We start from the raw sequence: 20,794 nt of genomic DNA, 5'->3' as shown, positions 1-20,794 counted from the left end.
TGGCCAAGGCCGAGCCCATCAGTGATGGTGGTAGCACCTCTGAGATAGCATATTTAAGAAGGGGGAAAATAAAAAATCCCACAACTGCAGCTGGAGAGGATATGTGAGAGGAACAACTCTGCAGACACCATGGCCAGTGAAGAAGGAGGGGGAGGAGGTGCTCCAGGCACCAGAGCAGAGGTTCCCCTGCAGCCCGTGGTGCAGACCATGGTGAGGCAGGCTGTCCCCCTGCAGCCCATGGAGGTTAACGGTGGAGCAGATATCCACCTGCAGCCTGTGGAGGATCCCACGCCAGAGCAAGTGGATGCCCGAAGGAGGCTGTGACCCTGTGGGAAGCCCAAGCTAGAGCAGGCTCCTGGCAGGACCTGTGGTCCTGTGGACAGAAGAGCCCACACTGGAGCAGGTTTGCTGGCAGGACTTGTGACCCCAGGGGGGACCCACGCTGGAGCAGTCTGTTCCTGAAGGGCTGCACCCCATGGAAGGGACCCACACTGGAGCAGTTCATGAAGAACTGCAGCCCATGGGAAGGACTCACGATGGAGAAGTTTGTGGAGGACTGTCTCCCATGGGAGGGAACCCACGCAGGACCAGGGGAAGAGTGTGAGGAGGAAGGAGCAGCAGAGACAGTGTGATGAACTGACTGCAACCCCCATTTCCCATCCCCCTGCGCCGCTCGGATGGAGGAGATATAGAGAATTCGGGAGTAAAGTTAATCCTTGGAAGAAGGGAGGGGTGGGGGAAGGTGTTTTAAGATTTAGTTTTTATTTCTCATTATCCTGCTCTGATTTGATTGGTAATAAACTGAACTAATTTCCTCAAGTTGAGTCTGTTTTGCCCACGACAGTAATTGGTGAGTGATCTCTCCCTGTGCTTATATCAACCCACGAGCCTTTTGTTATATTTTCTCTGCCCTGTCCAGCTGAGGAGGGGCAGTGGTAGAGCGGCTTTGGTGGGCACGTGGCATCCAGCCAGGGTCAACGCATGTCCTGGTTTCAGCTGGGATACAGTCAATTTTCTTCTTAGTATCTGGTACAGTGCTGTGTTTTGGATTTAGGATGAGAATAATGTTGATAACACACTGATGTTTTAGTTGTTGCTAAGCAGTGCTTACACTGGTCAAGGACTTTTCAGCTTCCCATGCTCTGCCAGGTGCACAAGAAGCTGGGAAGGAGCACAGCCAGGACAGCTGACCCAGACTGGCCAAAGGGCTACTCCATACCATATGACGTCATGCTCAGTATATAAACTGGGGGGAGTTGGCTGGGGGGCAGCGATCGCTGCTTGGGGACAGGCTTGGCATTGGTCAGTGGGTGGTGAGCAATTGCACTGTGCATCACCTGTTTTGTATATTTTTTATTATTATTATTATTATTATTATTATTATTATTATTATTAATTTATTTATTATTATTTCCTTCCTCTGCTGTCCTATTAAACTGTCTTTATCTCAACCTGTGGTGTTTTTGGGTTTTTTTTCTGATTCTCTCCACCACCCCACTGTGAGGGGAGGAGGGTGAGCAAGCAGCAGTGTGGTGCTCAGTTGCTGACTGGGGTTAAATCACAACAACCCACCACATAGCTCAATTAACAGGGCTATCTGATAGCCCTCAGGCCCACTCAGTACACTAAAAACTCCTATGAGTGGTGGGGGTAAACATGAGCCAAGAAAAGACTCTGGGCATTGCTAAAATTGATCCTTAATAGAGAAGAATGGGTGCCCAGCACTGATACGTTGTGAAAGACTTTTGGCATTAGCATTTTTCCTTTATGCTTTATTAATGTCACATCACATTTAAATTCTGCTAAGCATGCAATGTAAAATAGTTTACATTCAATATGAATTCAGACCAATGTATTTAGAGAATCATGCTGGATGAGGAAATGACCCCAGGACTCTGTGCGTTAGCTGTATGGAGTGCTGCACGCTTCTCTGATTATCCTGACATTTCAGTGTCAGCATTGGCCTGCTACATATGCTGAGGATGCATCTTGGTGGTCATAAAATCTAACTCTTGACAGAAGGCACTTTGGAAACAATGATTTAGATAGTCCAGTGCATTTCCAGCAGAAAAGCAGAATCGTAATAATTGCTTATTGTATTTGTTTGGGGGGCAGTAAAGAGAAAAATGATACATGCCTTCCTAATGTGAGAAGCAGAAGTATCAAAGACATATGCTATCTCAGATTAGCTGTGTAGTACAACGTACCAACAGAAAAAAACCTCTTCTGCATTTCACTGAAAGTGGAAGGAGGTTAGCACTTCTCATGAGTGGGTGTGGAATCCCATAGCCATCCAGGAGCTAGTTTTTTTTCTCTGAAATTACATTTTCCTGCGTAGAACTAGAAAACAGTGTGCTGTAACCCAGTTAAAGTATGAGGAATTGTAGATGGTAATGATCCTATGGGTTCCAATTCAGAGACAGATGCCTGTGTGGGCAGGACTGTTACCACCTGAAACCTCAGCTCTGGTTGAGGGTTTGTAGTACAAAAGCAGCACAGTGACTTGCAGTATTAGCAGAAAACTCAACTGTTATATAGGAATAGAATATAGCCCACACTTTCACTCAAGAAGTGTTGGACATTTCCAGGTTTGGAAGAGAAAGCTTGTATTATTTGCTTATTCTGGTTGGTTTGTCAGCCTTGCTCTCCCAAATTTCCAGCCCATCACCTGTGCATAGAAGTCACACAATTATTTATTTACTCAAACCATGCATGTAAAATGCTACCACACCTTGACTGCTAGTGTTATAAGTTTGTTATTCTACTCAAGATCTATCCATTCCCCAAAAGAACAGTGTCATTACATTTTACCGGCTATTCCAGCAGCAGAAATCAGGCAGAACACGTGGAATTGTTATGCTTTCTGAAATATGTTAACTATAGTTGCATTCTGGATTTCATTCCACAAACTACACAGGCAAGCTCCTGTACACTCTACAGAGAAAACAAGGCAGTGAATTGCTCTCTTCTGAACCACAAAGCATGAATGCAGTGCTTATTTTCGCTCTCATTTTGCATCCCAGGGGAAAAAGGAAACTCTTCAATTCATTGTTGAAGTGTGCAAGATGTTTGTTTACTTCGATTGGATGAAAAGATGATATTTCAAAAGTATGTACCCATATATTTCAATGTCATAGAGTTTCTGATGTTGAAACACTGTGTGTTGGCTTTGGGCATAAAGCGAATCATTTGCTTTCTGCTTGGCTGTTTATCATTCATGCAGTCTCTCATTGTTAGAATTCCTTGAACCAACTAAGTGTTTATAACTGCTTATTTAAAAGTGCTTTTCAGAGTCCTCAGTATAGCACATGAATATGTTATGGTTGTGACTAGTCTAACACATTAGTTCTTGAATGTTATTATGGGTTGAATGTTTTAAATATGTTCTTTCTTTTGTCTTTTTCAGCTGGGTCAGTAGTAATTTCCAGTTTATTTTCTAGGTGGTATTAGATGACCTACTGAGATAAGACTTAGTGAAGTTAATTCTCATTCTAAATGGAATGCATTTTAAAATCAATTTCATTGTTTTCATATGGGGAAAAAATAGGAGCGTAGAGATTCGAGATACTTTTAAAATGTAAAACTTCATGAAAAAATTTCAAAATGAATCCTTAAACTTAGACACAAAGTATCTGTCTGAGAGACTGAATTTCAGAGTTGTCACATACCTATTTCACTTAGTAAGGTAGGATGTAAAGATCACCCAGATGTACAAGGAACATGAAATCATCTGTGTAATGAGTGTAAGAAATTGCGGCAAAGTTTCAAGGTCAGGTGTATTGTATTTTGTAAATCTATCATACCTCTAAAAAGTTACACTTCTGCTTTGCATATTTTCTTCTCAGTCTATGCTTAATGTGTTCTATGGCTCTTGACTATTCAAGTAAATGGAGTTTGACACAATTGTGAAGAATGTTATAGAAAGAAGGCACCTTTTACCTGCTGTGGCATAGTTGTACGCTTACCAAATGAGCTTTAATCAAAAACAAAACATGCACAACCCCCTTTTTTATAGTTTAAACCCCAAGCTTCTCACAGGTGCTTATAAGTAAGACACTTTTTTCTTCATCCACTTGTTTTCAGTTGATGAAATACCATCAAATGAACATGTCAGTGTATAAGAGAAGAGTTATAACTTGGTATCATACAGGAGCTGCAGCCAGTAAATAACTTCATTCTCTCCTATGTGTTATATTATCTGTCCAGACACATAGTTAGATTGGTTGCCATAACCCTAAATATCCCTTCTTCATCTGTTTGCTGTGTTGTTAACATTGCCTGTATTAGGTTTTGTTTTGCTGTTTAAACATCATGTTTAAACACACTGTGTTTTCTTGTCATTCAATTGCATGTTATTCCATGGCAGGAAGACTTAAGTCTTATGGAAAATCATTGGGAAATCAGAGAACGCCACAAAAAACCTCTTTCCTTTTCAATGAGGATGTTGTATTGTTTCAGTGGAAATTCCTGAAGCATGAACATGCTGTTATTCAGACCGAATTTTCCCAAAGTCTATGCTTTGACAGAACATGCTGTAACTGAGCTGTAAGGGATTTTTCTGTCTGTAATATTTTAGAGAATTTTTTAAAGTCTCTTTGACACCTGTACACCTCCTGTCATGATAATTGAAGCACACACTCAACGAGTAATTAATAAGGATGCTAGGTAACCATCTGGCAAGAATATTTCTGGGGTTTGTGTCTATATAAAATAGATCAAGAGTATCTGCAAAAAGCAGCGTGGAAAGACGAGCAGAAGATTTACTGGTTCAAAGCAGCTGAGTAAAAGGGTGTAAGTGACCCATAAGACAGATCATGCAGAGTTCAGTCCAAAGTTCTCTGTCAGTGGCCAGTAGCTGATGCATAAGGAGAATATCTAAAAGATGGCAGATACGGAAGGCTCTTTCCCTTAGTTCACTTGCTTCTGGCAAAACCGAGAGTAACTGTCTTTACCTCACAAAAGGAATGCTTGATGATAGCTGGGTACAGTGTCTTTCTGATAGTCATAGGGAAATTCTGGTCAATTCCTTCTCAACACCAGGGCTAAGGGTCATGCTTCAGCACAGCAGTGGGTTCAATGCTTACCCAGACTTGCAGCCTTCATTGCTCTTCTTAGCTAGGGGTGGTGGCCAGAATCAAATAAAATTAACAAGTTGGATTGCTTCAGTCTTATTCAACTGATGCCAAAGATGACACAGGCTTTTTAGGCTAGTACTGTAATAGCTAAGGAAATCTTATATGCAGCGCTCTTCCTCATTCTTCAGAAACTAACTGAATTATGAATCTTCTAGGAGACATTTGAAGGGTTTTATTCAGTGTGTACTGTTGGCATTGAAGTGGCTTTAATACAGAGAAAAGCTTTAAAGATTTTTCTGATTTTTTAACTAAACCAGAATCCAGCAGCTCTTTGTGTGGATAATTACATGGAGCAGGTTTGTCTGAACTGTGTTTCAGAGAAATAAAATACTCCTCAGATAACACTTTATTGTCTGCAGTTTTTGGCACTTTTAGCTTCTCTAAATGAGATGCTTTAATCAGAAATAGGATTATGTAAACCCGGTGCTTGACAGCTCCCATTTTTAATACATAAAAAGAAATTGTTTTGTTTAATGTTTAAGATCACCAAAAGTATGAGCATTACTTGAAAACATAGTCTTACTGACCTTCCTTTTTTAAAGATAATAAAAGTAAATTTGGCCAGATTTTACTAAGCATTGTAATAAAATTTTGCTGATCCATGGAAAATAGAACTTAAAAGGAGTAGAGAAACTACTAATGCCACCATTAGCCATTTATTTTGCTTGGAATAAGAAATAAGATGAAGCAAAATTACATCTCTCTTTTAATAATACCTAAGAAGAGGCCTGTTGAAGCAAATGAATGCAAGAGTCCAAAAATTGCGCAAAAGCAATAAATGTTGTTTTTCTTCTTAAAAGCACAAGTATTTAAGTAATATTATCAAGAAAATTTTAACAGTATTTTTTTTTATATAGTGAAAATGTGAATGAATGCTGAAAACAAAAATTGTAGCCATGGAGTTTCATAAATGAAAGAAAAAAATAAATTTTTTTAATTTCCTGTAAGGAAACGTCAGCCCTAAACAACTGTTGTTAACAACTCATTCCAGCTCTGGTCTGCTACGTCTGTATGAATGAAATAATCATGCAGTTTTGGGGGGAGATAGGTGCAATTTAATTTCATTTTTCTTCTTGAGACATGTAGTAAAAAACCTCTAAACCACAACAAGATACTCTGCTTGTTATTCTGGATATCCAAATGATGAAGAGATACAGTTGCAAGTTTTGTGCTTAAAAGCAAATTATTCAGCAAGATCAAAATGATATAGTATCTGTCTCCACCCTTCTGCTGATCATGATGCTTGTTTGCCATAGCTCCCTGATTAATAACCACTACAGTTTTAAATATAATTTCAAAATACTGCTAGGGATATTCTAAATGATAAAAGTAATTGGAATGTTGCTAAAGTGCTGACTGATAATTCAAACTAGATTGGCCTTTCGTGTTGGTCTTGCTGATTGAGATTGAAATTTTACTGGTAGCTCTTGCAGACAACTCTCCTATTTAATACAGTATTTTTATATAAAAATTAAATTGCTGTGTGTTGAAGCTAATAGCTTCAGCCTCCTTAACGTGAGGCAGACTTTGCAGTGGTCGAGATACAACAGGAAGGGGAAAGTGACCAGAAAGTGTTTGAGTAGTATCTGCAGCATACTAGCATTGACTGTAGTCATCTCCTTCCTCCTTACATCACCTTAGACCATCACTGGGTAATGTAAGGCCCTTATTTCCAGCCTGGGGCACAAAGACCTGCCATTTGTTAACTTTAGAGGGATCCAGTTATGTGATGGGTTTTCAGCCCCTTGTACATGAACCGGAGTTAACTGAACTCACATTTGTCCATTAAATTTTACCATTGTTCTGAACTCCCAACAGAAACAATAAGTGATTAATTTATTTTTAAGTATGATATTTCAGAAGATGGCATTTGTAAGCAAATATGATACCATTTCATTAGCCACCCCTTACATCTCCCAAAGTGGCACGCTTTATCACTAAACCAAACTGAATTTAGTATCTTGTTCTCAAACACCATGGATGTTTCTATTTCAGATCTTGTGATATTTGCAGTTCAGGACAGAGGAGCTAAAAGTACTGAGTCATGTATTTACTGATTTTGCTAACACCCAGCACAGAGTGCACTGCTAGAATGTCAGAATTTAGTGGGCCAGAAGTTTTAATTAAAAACATAGAGAAAACTTGAGTATTACAAATGTGAGTTGGGCAGCTTTTTACTGGGGAGTTTAGTACTTCTTAAGAAACAGACCATAGAAGAGGATAAAGGAATCTAACATGTGAAAAGGCCTCTGAGAGACTCAAACTTTCAAAGTTTTGAATGGAAATCTTATGACATTGTCATTGTTATCTAGAATATTTATAATATATAAATACCCAGGAAGAAATTTGGATTAATCTAAAAATGTTGTAAGGAGATTGAAAGCATCTGGACCCTAATCGCAGCCTTCCCTCACCTTCTGCTTGTTTGCCATTGTACAAATAAGGCTGAGTTGGGCTTGCTTGCATGAGTCTGGGCTACTGCCAGTCTTCCTGGCAGACTTACCCTTCTCCCCAAAGCAGCACAGGCTGCTTTTTCCACCATCTTCTGTTGTGCTGACAGGAGAGTTCAAGGAGCCATTCCTGTCCTGCTTTCCTCACTGGAAGGCTTGCGAAATCATCCTGTAACTCCTGCTGGACAACCAGAAGCTAGACCAAATATTCCTCCTCTGTTGTCTGTGCTCAGGTAAGTGGTAAATAAAGAAAACAGGTCTCATCACAGGGGAAAAAAATGTAATCCAGTCATGGCTCAATGATGGAACAAGCCAAAAGGTCTCCCAGGATGGGAACTCAGGAGTCACAGATTGAAAAATGATTACAAAAAGACACTGGTAATGCAAGTCTTTCTTGGGAACTTTCTCAACTTCTTTTTAGTTTTTGGGAGAAACTGCAACATGTAAGACTAGCAGAGCACAGCAAGTCTTTACAAAATCATTTTCCCTAGCTAAGCTTCTGGCACTTGAAATGGTAAAAGGGCAGCTATAGCTTAGCTCACAAAGCTGCTACATTATAGTCAGAAGGCAAGGAAATATGGAGAGATTTAAAGTAAGTAAGAGAAGTTCAACATTTGAGGACTGGATTATACCAAGCACATCAAGCCTGCCTTTTATCGCTCAGCTCAGTGTCTGAACATTATATATAAATAGGGATGCAAGGTAATTTCTTCTACTCTCTGCATGGCTCAAGCCATTGTGCAGGTAATGAGAACAGTGTGGGATATAATCCTGGAATCCCATCAGGGGCTGGTGGCCAATGCGATGACAAGGAAACTCCCACCTTCCTAGTTACCTTTGGTCATAGGTCTCTACAACCTATGGAAAAAACCTTGCATCTTCATATAGCCATGCAGTCCTGTTAAATTTCGGGGACTGGACACAAGGAATATTCATTTGCCTCTCACCCATCATCTGCCTGCTCATGTGTTTGTCCTGTTGCAGACACTGGACCTGCCCATGGACCATGAGTCACATGCAGTCAGTCAGCAGCATGCAGATTGAGGTCAATGGGCTGGGTATATCTTTAATATCACAGCATTGCAGAAAGGTGCCGTGAGCTGCATGTGGAGTCAGCAGCAGAGCTGTGGGTGCAGAGAAATCTTCTAGCAAGCCCATTTATATCTCTGCTGCAGCCTAAAGGAGCAGGTATTCTTCTGTCATATGAGATAATGTATGTACATTGTCATGCCGTACGACTGGCTGCAATGCTCTTTTCTGTGTTTAGAAAGAGGTATTTAGCTTGGGCTAGGAGCCTTGACTCCCTCCGTAGCACCTGGAGTCCTAAACAGCACACTCAGCCTCAGAGACTTCTGAGTCATGAAAAAAACTAAACTGGCCTGGCATGTGGCCCTGAGCACTGGCTTGCAATCATCTGTAACATGAAATTTTTGGCATGGTATCTGGCATAGGTTTGGGCCAGGTGAGCTACCACCCTTCCTAACCGTGCCCAGGCTCAGCCTGTGGGACAGTGTGAGTTTGGGACCTACCATGTGGTTTGAGATGTAGACACCCTTTCTGGCAGGCCTAATGTCCCTGGCATAAAACTGCATGGGGTCATGTTCTGTTTGTTTTATAAACAGTGAGTTGGCACTTGTCAGTGAGCTCAGCAATGTCCAGACCAGTGAAGTCCTTCATCCACAAGCAGTTCTCTCCCTCTAGAGCTGTCCTGAAAGGTGGCCATGGATGGCCAAGGAGGCTCTCAGCAGGCAGACAAGCCTTACTCCTTCATATTTGCATGGATAATTTTTCTTAAGAACAGTAATGACAATAGACTACTTGTTATCATATTCTTTCCTTCCCAAGCAAGCTATTTTTGGAAGTTAATGTGCAGCTCAGACTGATGGTCCATGCTGCCACAGTCTGATTTCAGTCACAGGATTTATCTTTTGTATATCCACATCCTCCTGTCTTTTTCAGTTCTACCTAACAAGAATGCTCTTGTAGCTAAAGGCAGGAAGAAATCCGTCACGTACACAGCTCTCCCTCTAGCATGCCTTCCCCCCTCTTTGTCTTGCTCTCTCTCCTTTAATTGGGCTAGAGAGAAAACATTGAGCAATCTCTCTCGTTCTTTCCCCTCATTAGCCTAACGATGACATACTCTTTTTTCCAGACTGTATTTAGGAGTACACTATAGCACCCACTGCTCATTATTAACACAAGAGGAAGCAAAAGCTGGTGGCTTGATCCTGAATTTATGTCGATGCATGTAAATGAGAAGACATTTCCTTGAAATCAAATGTAATACAGCAGTAAAAAAAAATCAATGGGAAGAGATAAGAGTCTGGCTCAGTGGTGTTTTAAGCCTCTGTAAGTGCTCATGCTATCTCATACCCTTATTGTTTCTAATGAAGGTAGGCCTCAGGTACAATAATACAAACAGATAAATCTCAGGATTTTTACATAATTTTTTCAGTCCTGTATGATATATTTTACCTGACTTGGTGTGTCAATTTTCCAGTTTGGTTTTCTCACTTTTATCTATATATTGACAATGCCATATGCAACAAATTCAACATTTTTTCCATACACATGGAACTAGAACTGCTCTTTCTTTCCTTTTTTCCTAACCTCCCTATTTTTTCTTCTTCTTTAATTCCTTTGCTTTTTGTCCTTCCTTTCTTCCTTCCTGCCTTCCTGCCTTTCTTTCTTCACTTTGGAAAAAGGTACTAATAAGGTCTAATAACCTCTCTGGACTCAGTTACTGCTGTTAATTGCAATCAAACTTATCACCCATTTTTTACTTCTCTTTATTACCATAAAAACATTCTCAAATCCTACAGTCACATTATTGACCTATACTACATTTGTCTATAGAGCTACAAAAAAAAAGTAAGCGATAATTAACCCACAAACAGTATAGGTTTCTGTACACCTAAGGAAAATTAGTTTTAATCGCTGATTTGGGCAAGGCAGGCTGAGTGGAAGAAAAAACTGTATTTAATATTCAACAGAGTGAATGGAAAGATGGGTAAATGCAAAATGGATACATTCAATAGTCATTGCCTACAACTCATTTAACACAATTATTAAGAAACCAAAGTTCCTGAGTTTTAATGTGTCTATGGCCTTCCATCAGAGGTGTTTAAATACTTCAAGGCATTGGTTAGTTAGCAAAGCCTCATATTATTTCTGAGAGTAAGACAAATATTATGACCTTCATACAAAAAAATAAACTGAGGCACGGAGGAGTAAAGTAGCTACGAGAAGTCCACAGAATCACAGTTGCATCTAAAATAAACTAAAATTGAGAAAAGCTTGGATGAGACTGGAGCCCCATGTGGATCATGTATGGCTTCTCCTTTACATCAGCCTTTGGTTTCATCCCCTTTGGTCATCTTCCACCCCAAGCCTAAGTCCACAGGCTCTTCTGTTAGCCAGCATCAGTGGGCAGTCTTCAGTGTCCCTGAGATGTATCTAACCTGGGGGGTTGGTCGACAGCCAGCTGAACACGAGCCAGCAGTGTGCCCAGGTGGTCAAGAAGAGGTCAATAGCAGCCTGGCTTGTATCAGAAACAGCGTGGCCAGCAGGACTAGGGAAGTGATCATCCCCCTGTACTTGGCACTGGTGAGGCCGCACCTCGAGTACTGTGTTCAGTTTTGGGCCCCTCACTACAAGGAAGACATTGAGGTGCTGGAGAGTGTCCAAAGAAGGGCAACGAAGCTGGGAAGAGTCTAGATCACAAATCTTATGAGGAGTGGCTGAGGGAACTGGGGTTGTTTATTCTGGAGAAGAGGAGGCTGAGGGGAGACCTTATTGCTCTCTACAACTATCTGAAAGGAGGTTGTAGCGAGGTGGGGGTTGGTCTCTTCTCCCAAGTAACAAGTGATAAGATGAGAGGAAATGGCCTCAAGTTGCGCCAGGGCAAGTTTAGGTTGGATATTAAGGAAAACTTCTTCACTGAAAGGGTAGTCAGGCATTGGAGCAGGCTGCCCAGGGAGGTGGTTGAGTCCCCATCCTTGGAGATATTTAAAAGACGTGTATATGTGGTGCTTAGGGACATGGTTCAGCGGTGGACTTGGCACTACTAGGTTAATGGTTGGACTCGATGATCTTGAAGGTCTTTTCTAACCTAGATGATCCTATGATTCTATGATTCTAGCCCTCTGTACAGAGGCATCACTTCCAGAGCTATGCCACAGCAATGCGTATGCCCATAGAATTTACAGGGAAATAAAAAGTGTCAGGACCTGACTGTGTTCCTTTAAAATACGTACAAAATTTAGGACGCTTTTAGCCAAGGAAGAGCTGAGCCCAGAGTCCCATGCCAGTGGAGCTTGCAAGGCAGCCTCCATGCTGATTCAATCACTGTCCTCTCTGCTGAGACTGTCAGCAAAGGTGCCAATTAGTGCCAGTTGTGATGATGATTTTTGTGATGCCGACACCTGTCCACTATGAACTGGACTGTGACCACCATTTCATTTCCCATTAGATGTTGAGCAGCTGTCAGGTGGTAGCAGGACTGAATGATGTATTAGCTTCTGTGCACATCAGTAAATTAGACAGGCTGTATTGTCTCTAAAATGCCTTTCATGTCAAATTATTTTAATCTCTCTTTAATAATGCAACTGACTTTGTTCCTTTGATTTTAGAGTGTTTTCTAGCTCATGGATTATTTATTCGTATAATATCAAGTAACATTGTGTGACAAAACAAAACAAATTCAAATGCAAGTATAACCAGATTTTGAGCTGCAGGCACAAAAAGCACACTTGCAAAAATGTACTTACATAGCCTTTTAACAGCTTTTGGAGGTATAAATTGCATAATTATAAACGCATCTCACTTCCTGCACAATTCCAGCTTGATGGACACAGAGACGTGTACAAAGGAGTGTTTGCAATAGGCATGTACAGATTTTTAATGTGTGCAGATTTGAATACAATGCATTGGTTCACTTTGGAGCACAAAAGGAGCTTTTTATATGCAAATGCAAAATAGGTATGTAGATATACATGTGCAGAGATCCTGACCAGAAGACCATTGTACATGGAGGAGTTAGTAACCCACATCGCAATTACCCCAAACAGGCACAGGCCTGCACTGTGCTGTGCACACAACGTGACCTTCAGGTCTGTGTTTTGCTGTTCACATCCTCTGGGTGCAGGGCAGACTTAGCTGGCTAATTGCAATGAAGCAGCCTGTAGGCAGCTGCCACTTGGCCCCACCGATTGTACCACCTGTGGGTCCTTGCCTTTATCTAAAACAGCAGCAACAAATTCTCATGTGCACATCTTTTTTGCTTGACAGTGAAAATGATAAATGGGATTATACTCTTTTAGGAAAACCTTACAAGAGCTCAGAAGACTGAAATATTGGGTAACCTTTACATGGACAGGATCTGCACAGGATGCTGCGCCCTGCTTGGGGGCCCATTCAATAGTGTGTAACTGGGGGTTCCCAGCATCTGAAGGGACGTAAGATTATCCGTGCTAACCTCTTTTTCTTTATAGTGTTAGCTGCAATAAATGGTGTTATTTTAAGCAATACTTCATGGATTCTGAGTGCATTTCTTACTGGGGTTACAACAAACCAGCACTTCTTGATGCAAAATCATGTGTGTGGGAATGTGTGTCCTGTACATGGTCTGTTGTGTTTTGATGTCTCTCTTTTGTGACCTTGCTTCAATATGACACCTTTCCCATCAGCCACATCCTTTTTTCATCTACTGTTAATTTAATGAATATACTTCACAGAGGATTACATGATCCTTTCCTTTGAGATGTTCTCATGGGTTCACAGGTCCAACATTTTACATTCAACTTTTATTCTTCACCTTCCTCATTAAAGAAAGACTACATGGAAATGCCCAGCCACCACATGATTTATTGAAGACATGTGATGAAAGGAGGTGCCTCTTAAAGTTTAACTTCAAACTGGCGTGTTGGTTCTTAAGATGTACTTAATTATTTTGGTAATTTTTCAAAAAAGAATGACTGTGATCATGTGGAAAAAATCCATTTCATGAAATAACTAAATAAGGCTGCATAATGTGTTCAAGGTGTTCCCCATGTTAAATAGTGTGTGACACAGTAACAGCATTTTGCATAATCATGAGTGAACTGAAAAGAGTGTAACAAAATCCACTGTCTTCATCTGATATATTGGACTCACTCTCTGCAAAATCTTGGAGTTGTTTGTGTGACTACACACTGAGTCTACCCCTCAATACCCTGGATTCTCTACTCAGTCATTCCCTAAACATGATCTTTTAAAAAATGGATACAAGAGCATATATTTTATATTTTCATAGCAAAAATATATGTGGTCAGAGTTCTTAGTAATTCAAATTATAAAAATTCATGGATTTTTATTGTGAATAATAATTATGAACTGAAAAAATAGTTTTGTTTATTATTTTCTGTAGGCTGCATACTTGATGCCTGATATATTTGGTTGGGAAGCAGAAAAGACCTATTTGTAGTCATTTCAGTTTCAAGGACTATTAGCTAAATAACAAGGAACTTGATAGAAACTTGTATCTAGCAGATTTTTTCTAGACACATGGAAAACATTAATTTCCGTAGGCATTTATGAAATGAACACCCATTAGGGATTTTTGTCTGTAGTTTTGCAAAACCTTTGAAGTTTCAAAATAGGTTGCACATTGCCAATGCATTGAAAAAGCTATCCTACTTTATAGTTGAAAAACAAAGGATGAAAAATAGATTTGCAATCTCCAGTGGAAAATAAAATCACCTAAGGAAAAGAAAAAAACAAGTATATATATACACACACACACACACACACACACACACACATATATATATTCACTCGAGACACTGAAAACCTATTTTGGATATGTTCATTTTATCTCTCTTGACCAAAGCAGAATGGCTTTTCTCAGCAAGATACTGCATGTAATGTACCATGGAGAAATTTTTTTCAAATGTATCCCTAGATGGTGTGGAAAAAAGAGGTTCGATATGATTTCTACTTGTGAGCCTGTGCAAATCTGTGCAGGTCTACTTCTGCCAGCAATACTTCAAGACAGATATCTTCTGGAATAATATAAAGTGTTTTCTTTAATAATTATGACTATCTTTAATATATAACTTGTTACATTCTTATGTAATAGCAGACTTCTCATATCTCATGTGGAATGAATACAAATAACTAATACAGGTGCGTGCCATATACCCATTTTTTGATTTTTAAGCATAGCATTTGTTCTGTTGTCATAAGAAGATTTAACATGAGGACCCTGATGGCGTATTTTAGTGTTAAAATACAACATGAAATTCCAGAAGGTTTTATTTTTCACCTTAAACCTATAAAGTAAAAGGAAGAGTCTTCATGCACATAATGATTTAAGGAAGCAAATTGTGACAGTTCCTTATATTAATCAAATTGTTAACAACCTACGGGATATACTACAAATTCCTTTGCCTTCAAACAGTTCCATACCTTCAGGGACTCTCCAAAGCAGGACACAGGCAATGCGTTGTGTGTTGGAATACATTGTCTCTTTTCTTAGGTCTATTCAAACAGAAGCTGAAAAATCTATATTTTAAGCAGTGCTGATGCAGTGCATTATTTGTTGCAGCTCAACACAGCATTTGCCAAAACTCATTGCATGTGTGCCTTCTGTTAACATGTCTTCCCATCTTTAAGACTAGAAAATGTTAATGGAAACTGGGTCATATAAGCAGGAAAATGTGTTGTAAAGGACCTGAAACAAATAGCATGTGTGTTGGTCCTTTGGTTAGCTTAGGTTTTTGAAATCTAGGCAGGATCCATAGCCTGAACATTGAACCAGAAAGAGATTTATTCTGTATAGTTTCATCACCTTGTTACAATCTTTGTCATAAGAAAGGAAGAGGGAACCTTGTGCCATTTTCAGTTCTTGTTTAATATCTTCTTCACAGGAAAATGCTGCCAGGATATTAAACTCATCTGTTCTTTTGGATAATAAGGATGTAATGTACCATTCTGACCTTTCCAAATGCTGTGTTTCAAATTGCTGTTCATTAGATTTTTTTTCTTGATTAAAGTCTCACTAACCTGTAGAAACAGAATGGAATAAGACCTAGTCAAGACATAGCATATCAAGCATGATCAAAACAGAACCACACATTTGTATAGCTCAAGGGCTATGACAGATATTAACACTTTTTGTGCTATATAGTTGCTGTGTTCACTCGTAACAAAGAAAGAAGCTAAAATGATGTTTATTTAAGTTTTCCTCATGACAATTCAGAGTCTCAAGCTGAAGAGCTGCTATTTGGTTCAAAGTTTAATTATTAGAATAAGAAAGACACTATTTCTGGGATCTGTAGAAAAGTTTCAGAGATGAAGTCATAAGAGAACTGAATTATAATCCTCAAATGGAAATGTAATTAAATGATAAAATATATATGACCGAGGGCCAGATTCTGTTAACCTTATTCATCTTTGTTGACTTACAGATTCTTAAATTCAGAAGTAGATATTAAGGACAGAAGAAATTGTACATTATTGTCCAGTCTGACCTCCTGTGTGGTCCCAAAATTTTCTCTGTCAGCCTCTGTAGCTTCTGTATGAGATGTAGCATATCTTTCAGAAGGACACAGATTGCTCCAATGGTTAAAAGCTCACATTGTTAATTTGATGGAGGGGGGACAGAATTGAATTCTTGGGTCTAGCTAATTATACATTCCTTCCTCCTAAATTAGAGAGCTCTTAATTGTCAGAAATCGTTTTTGCCAGTAGGTAGCTGAAGGCTGTAGTCAAGCTACTTCTCAGTCTTCTCTTGACTCAATTAATAAGTAGAGTTTCTTTTGTGTTTCACTATTGGTACATTTTCCCTAAATTTTGTTCATTTCAGAACTCTTTTTTTGTACATCTTTTTGATTTTCAACGTCCTTTTCAACAAACCAGATGGCACATGGCTTTCCAGTAAGTTTCACAAATGTTGTGAACAAAGAACTCTGTGCCAATTTCTGAATACTGTTACTTATTTACTCTTACGAGGATTATATTTGTCTTCAAATAGCATCCCACTTATAGTTCATATCCAACCTATTATCTATAGTGACACTATGTCCTTCTCAAAATTACTATTTTTCTGGCTAACTCAGGATTAAAATAGACTAAAACCAAAATAAACTACTAATAAAAAAAAGAAAATTAGACAGAAGCCTTCCCTTTGTATAAAATTAGAAAAAAGTCAATACACTGCTCACTTGTGTTCACAGTTTGGTTCTGTTATCTGTAAATGCCTGTATTAATGAGACTTTAAACTGGAAGTTTAACACTTTAGGCTGGTTTCCACTTTCTTTTCAATAGTGAAGTGGTTTTGCCTATAGTTAACCTCTGACCAGGAGAACTGCCCAGCGTTGGGACTGATGTTACAGAATTACATACACACTCAGTGGTCATAAAATGACTGTTAATGGTGCCCCTGAGAGAGAATAACTCAACATTGGTGTTGATGTTATGAATGCCTCCTGAGGGACTGCGCTATCTATCAGAGCAATTTGTTAACTGTTGTTTACTTTTTCTGTCTCTGTAGATCAGTATGCATTTTAAAAGCACTAGGCAAGAATCTTTGTATTAGCACTTATCAAACCAAAAGGTACAATAGGAAAAATATATTGGTGTAACAGAGGAAACCGCGTAGTCTGGGCAGCGAATTTCTTTTAAGTGGTTTGTATCACACCCACAAGTATTAAGAGATGAACATGGGGATGCAATGACGGGTAACAATTCTCTGTAGGAAAACAGATTAGTATCATCAAGAAGGGCAATAGCTTAAAGTTCTGTGTATAACACACTTCCTTAGATACATTTTTTCCTGAGTCTGAACATTAGTATTAATGAAAAACACATTTCCCTAGAAAAGAAACAGAATTCCAAGAAGTAGTTTTAGTTGCAGGTTATACCAATTGGTTTGTGCTGTGATGCTGGGTCCCAGGAGAAGGCAAGTCATCAATCAGGAAAGGTTTACAATGAAACTAGATACTGTATTAACTATATTCTTACTTTCAATTCATATAGACAGCTCAGTGTCGAAAGGAAGGAGCAAAGTCAAAGTCATTTAAGATTCTTTCAGAGATCTACTATTCATATGGATGCACATGTGGGTAGCCAGGCACATGCACACACACATATAGTGACTGAAATGTGAACTTACAACCTTTTCTAGTGTCTATATATTTGAAATAGCAGTATGGCATATCACCACAGACTGTCCTGTTCTGCCTGGGGATGCCTTCAAAGGCATTCTTATTGGAGGCACTAAAGTCTATAGGTATGAACTAATTACCATAGTCTGACCTCAAGTAACCACACAAACCATGAGAACCTCCTGCTGAATCTATAGATTCCTTGGAGGAAATATTTCTCCTCTTTCTTGATAAACCACAATCCTTGGCATGCTTTCCTAACAGGGAAGTACACGGAAAAGTCTGGAACTCCGAGGCATTGTGCACGGCTACTTTGGCCATCTACATGAGTAATCTGAATGTGTTTAAGGATCATGAATGTTTTGTTCTGAGCTATTACAAAACCAGCCGCCCATAAAATGGAGCCATATGGCTCTTCCTCTTCTCAGAATGAGATTGCTGTCACTTACCCTACTTTAAAGTGCTACATGTAGAACTACACAAATGCATCCTATTGACAGCAGGACTAAGCACGTTCATTTTTTGCCTAATATTAAGCCTATATAAACTTCAGCATCATTGATTTTATGTTTTGTTTTCAAGGGACTGGGAAAAAAAAAGCCTGGAGAATAAAAAATGCACAAATACCATTCAAAATGAGAGGAAAGAAAGAGTGAAGTCTAATTAAACAAACATGAACAGTTGAGGTATGGTATTTTGACAGCATTAACTAGTGACAGCTTATTTTTTCAGGGCATTCTGGCTTTTAGTTAGAAAAATACAATTTAGGTAGAAAACTCAGTTTTCTTGCCAGGCCCTTGAAGAAAGGTCAGGGATTTTACATGACAGGAGATCTCATTGTGTTCATGAAACATTTTTGTGTGCTCCCAAATATTTTACCAGTAAGCCAACCCCAAGAAAACTAATTTAATTTTATCAATGGATTGTAACATTAAGGGGTTTTTTTCTTTTTCCTTTTTTTTTCCTCTGCTTTCTTTTCTTTTTTTTTAAATTGTTCTTTTTTTTTTTGAAAAGTCACACAATTTTCTCAAAGAATTAGGTATCTCAGCCTCTTCTCTTAAGACATGAGCCATATATGTATCCTATAGGAATCAGGTTCCCTGGTAGCTGGATAGATTTCCTAGTAGCAGGAAGACTTTTCCATAATAAATTTTTGTTTGAAGCTAGTTGTCAAGCAAGTTTCTTCAGACTCAGTTCTCCAAATACCACCTTATGCTTGCTTTTCAAGCCATTAGATCCTTGTATATACTTCTATTTAATGCAAATTTTTACTTTTATTTCATGCAAATTTCCTTTATTTTTCATAGGCGATGAAGCAGTGACCTATTTTGAAAAAAGACAAGCCTTTTAATTCCTGCAGTAATAACCTTGCAGTACTCATCAAAGCGGCATGCAGGTATACTTTATGAATACAGGTAGTCAAACTGCATAACAATGGTGAAGTAAACTTGGCTACTTAAAATACAAATGATTAAAATTTCCCAGGTACATTTGTGATTCTAAGAATATTCTTCATAGGTTTTTCACCAAAAAATGTGGCTTTAATATTCACAAGTAGAAATACAAACAAGAAAGAATGAGGTGAAAAATCCTGAACAGATCCTACCAATGGTGGCTGTGATTGCCTATATTTTGCATTTTGAGAAATTAGGAAGAATTCTCTTTTCTGTGCAAGAAGTACAAATATCATTCTACAACAGACACTAACCCAAGGTTTGGGATGCTGTTTGCCAGTATTGTTGCTGGCATAGAGAATCTTTCAGATCAGAAATCACAGGTATTTTATTCACCCATGTTTGTGTCCTGCTTGCCTGTCACCGTCCAGTGGACGGCATATGGATATATGCACACACAGACACCCACAGCCAGAGCAGCATTCTCAACTCTTACATTTGTTTCATGGCTATGATTAAAGAGGTTCAGGTCTTATACTTCTGGCCTTGCTCCAGGTGAATAAGTAACTCAGTGTGACAAAATCTGAAAAGACATGAATTATGTAACAGTAGAATAATAAAATCAAGGACCAAATGTACTACTGTACAAACTATAAATACAAATGTACTATGTCAATTCTAGTGTCAAGGCAGTGGCTATAGTATAATATAATTTTATATTGTTTTCTAAGACCTTTTTGGTAAGAGTAAGGGTGCAGAAAAACTAGATTTCCCCTGAATGATATCAGGATATGGGTTATTTCAAATTATGAACATTAAAAGTCATAACCACTGGAAATAGCTTTTTCTCTTGTTGGAGCCACAGAATAGATCCCCAATAGTTGAAATTTACACAGCTTATTATTTAACATGGCAAGAGCTACTTTCCTTTACCCTGGGGTTAAAGTGATGTCTGGTAAAATTACACTCTATTTTGAAATGGGAAATAGGTGAATATTGACACTAGGATTCAGGGCACGCCTTTTTATACTGCCTAGAATTTTGGATTTCTTATGACAGGGTAGGAATGAAAGCAAAGCCTGCATATTTGCATAGACAAAAAGTAATTATTTTGATAATTTTGAAGTCATATGGAAATTCTAATGCAGAGACCTAAAATTTAATATGTAACCTAACAACAAATTTGAAAAAGTTCCTTTCTTCTTACAGAGTATAATGAAATCTAATGTGTCCAGAAATCAATAGAACATGAAAATAGAGCATGAAAATGACTGTTTAAAACAATTGAAGTTGCATTTAGAGGTAGTTTACTGATTTTAATTTTTATTGTTTTGTAGCATTTTCAAAGCATCAGTCTTTTGTATATGGACAATCCCAGTCTTTCCTGAAACTTAGAGTTACTTCCCAGCCAAATAGATTTGTGAAATAAAAAAAAAGCTGAGTGGACACTGAGTACCTGTGATGAACGTGTGTAAAGCTAGGCAGAACCCAGTGGAACTGTGACTGTTTCCCTGTCATCTTGCCAAAGGCAACGCCTGGTGACGACCTCAGGCTCCAAAGAGTTGCTGGTTCAGAGAGGGCACTGCCGGCTGCAATTTGCAGTTAGCAATCCATTACTTTTAGGAGCAGAGGCTGCAGGAAACCCCCTCACCAGGCAGGCTGACCTGGAT

The sequence above is a fragment of the Nipponia nippon genome, unplaced genomic scaffold (genome assembly GCF_047370975.1).
Source record: "Nipponia nippon isolate SJK-2023a ecotype South Korea unplaced genomic scaffold, ASM4737097v1 scaffold_4, whole genome shotgun sequence".
NCBI classification, from domain to species: Eukaryota; Metazoa; Chordata; class Aves; order Pelecaniformes; family Threskiornithidae; genus Nipponia; species Nipponia nippon.
The sequence above is the reverse complement of the archived record's forward strand: the minus strand, read 5'-3'. Positions refer to the sequence as shown.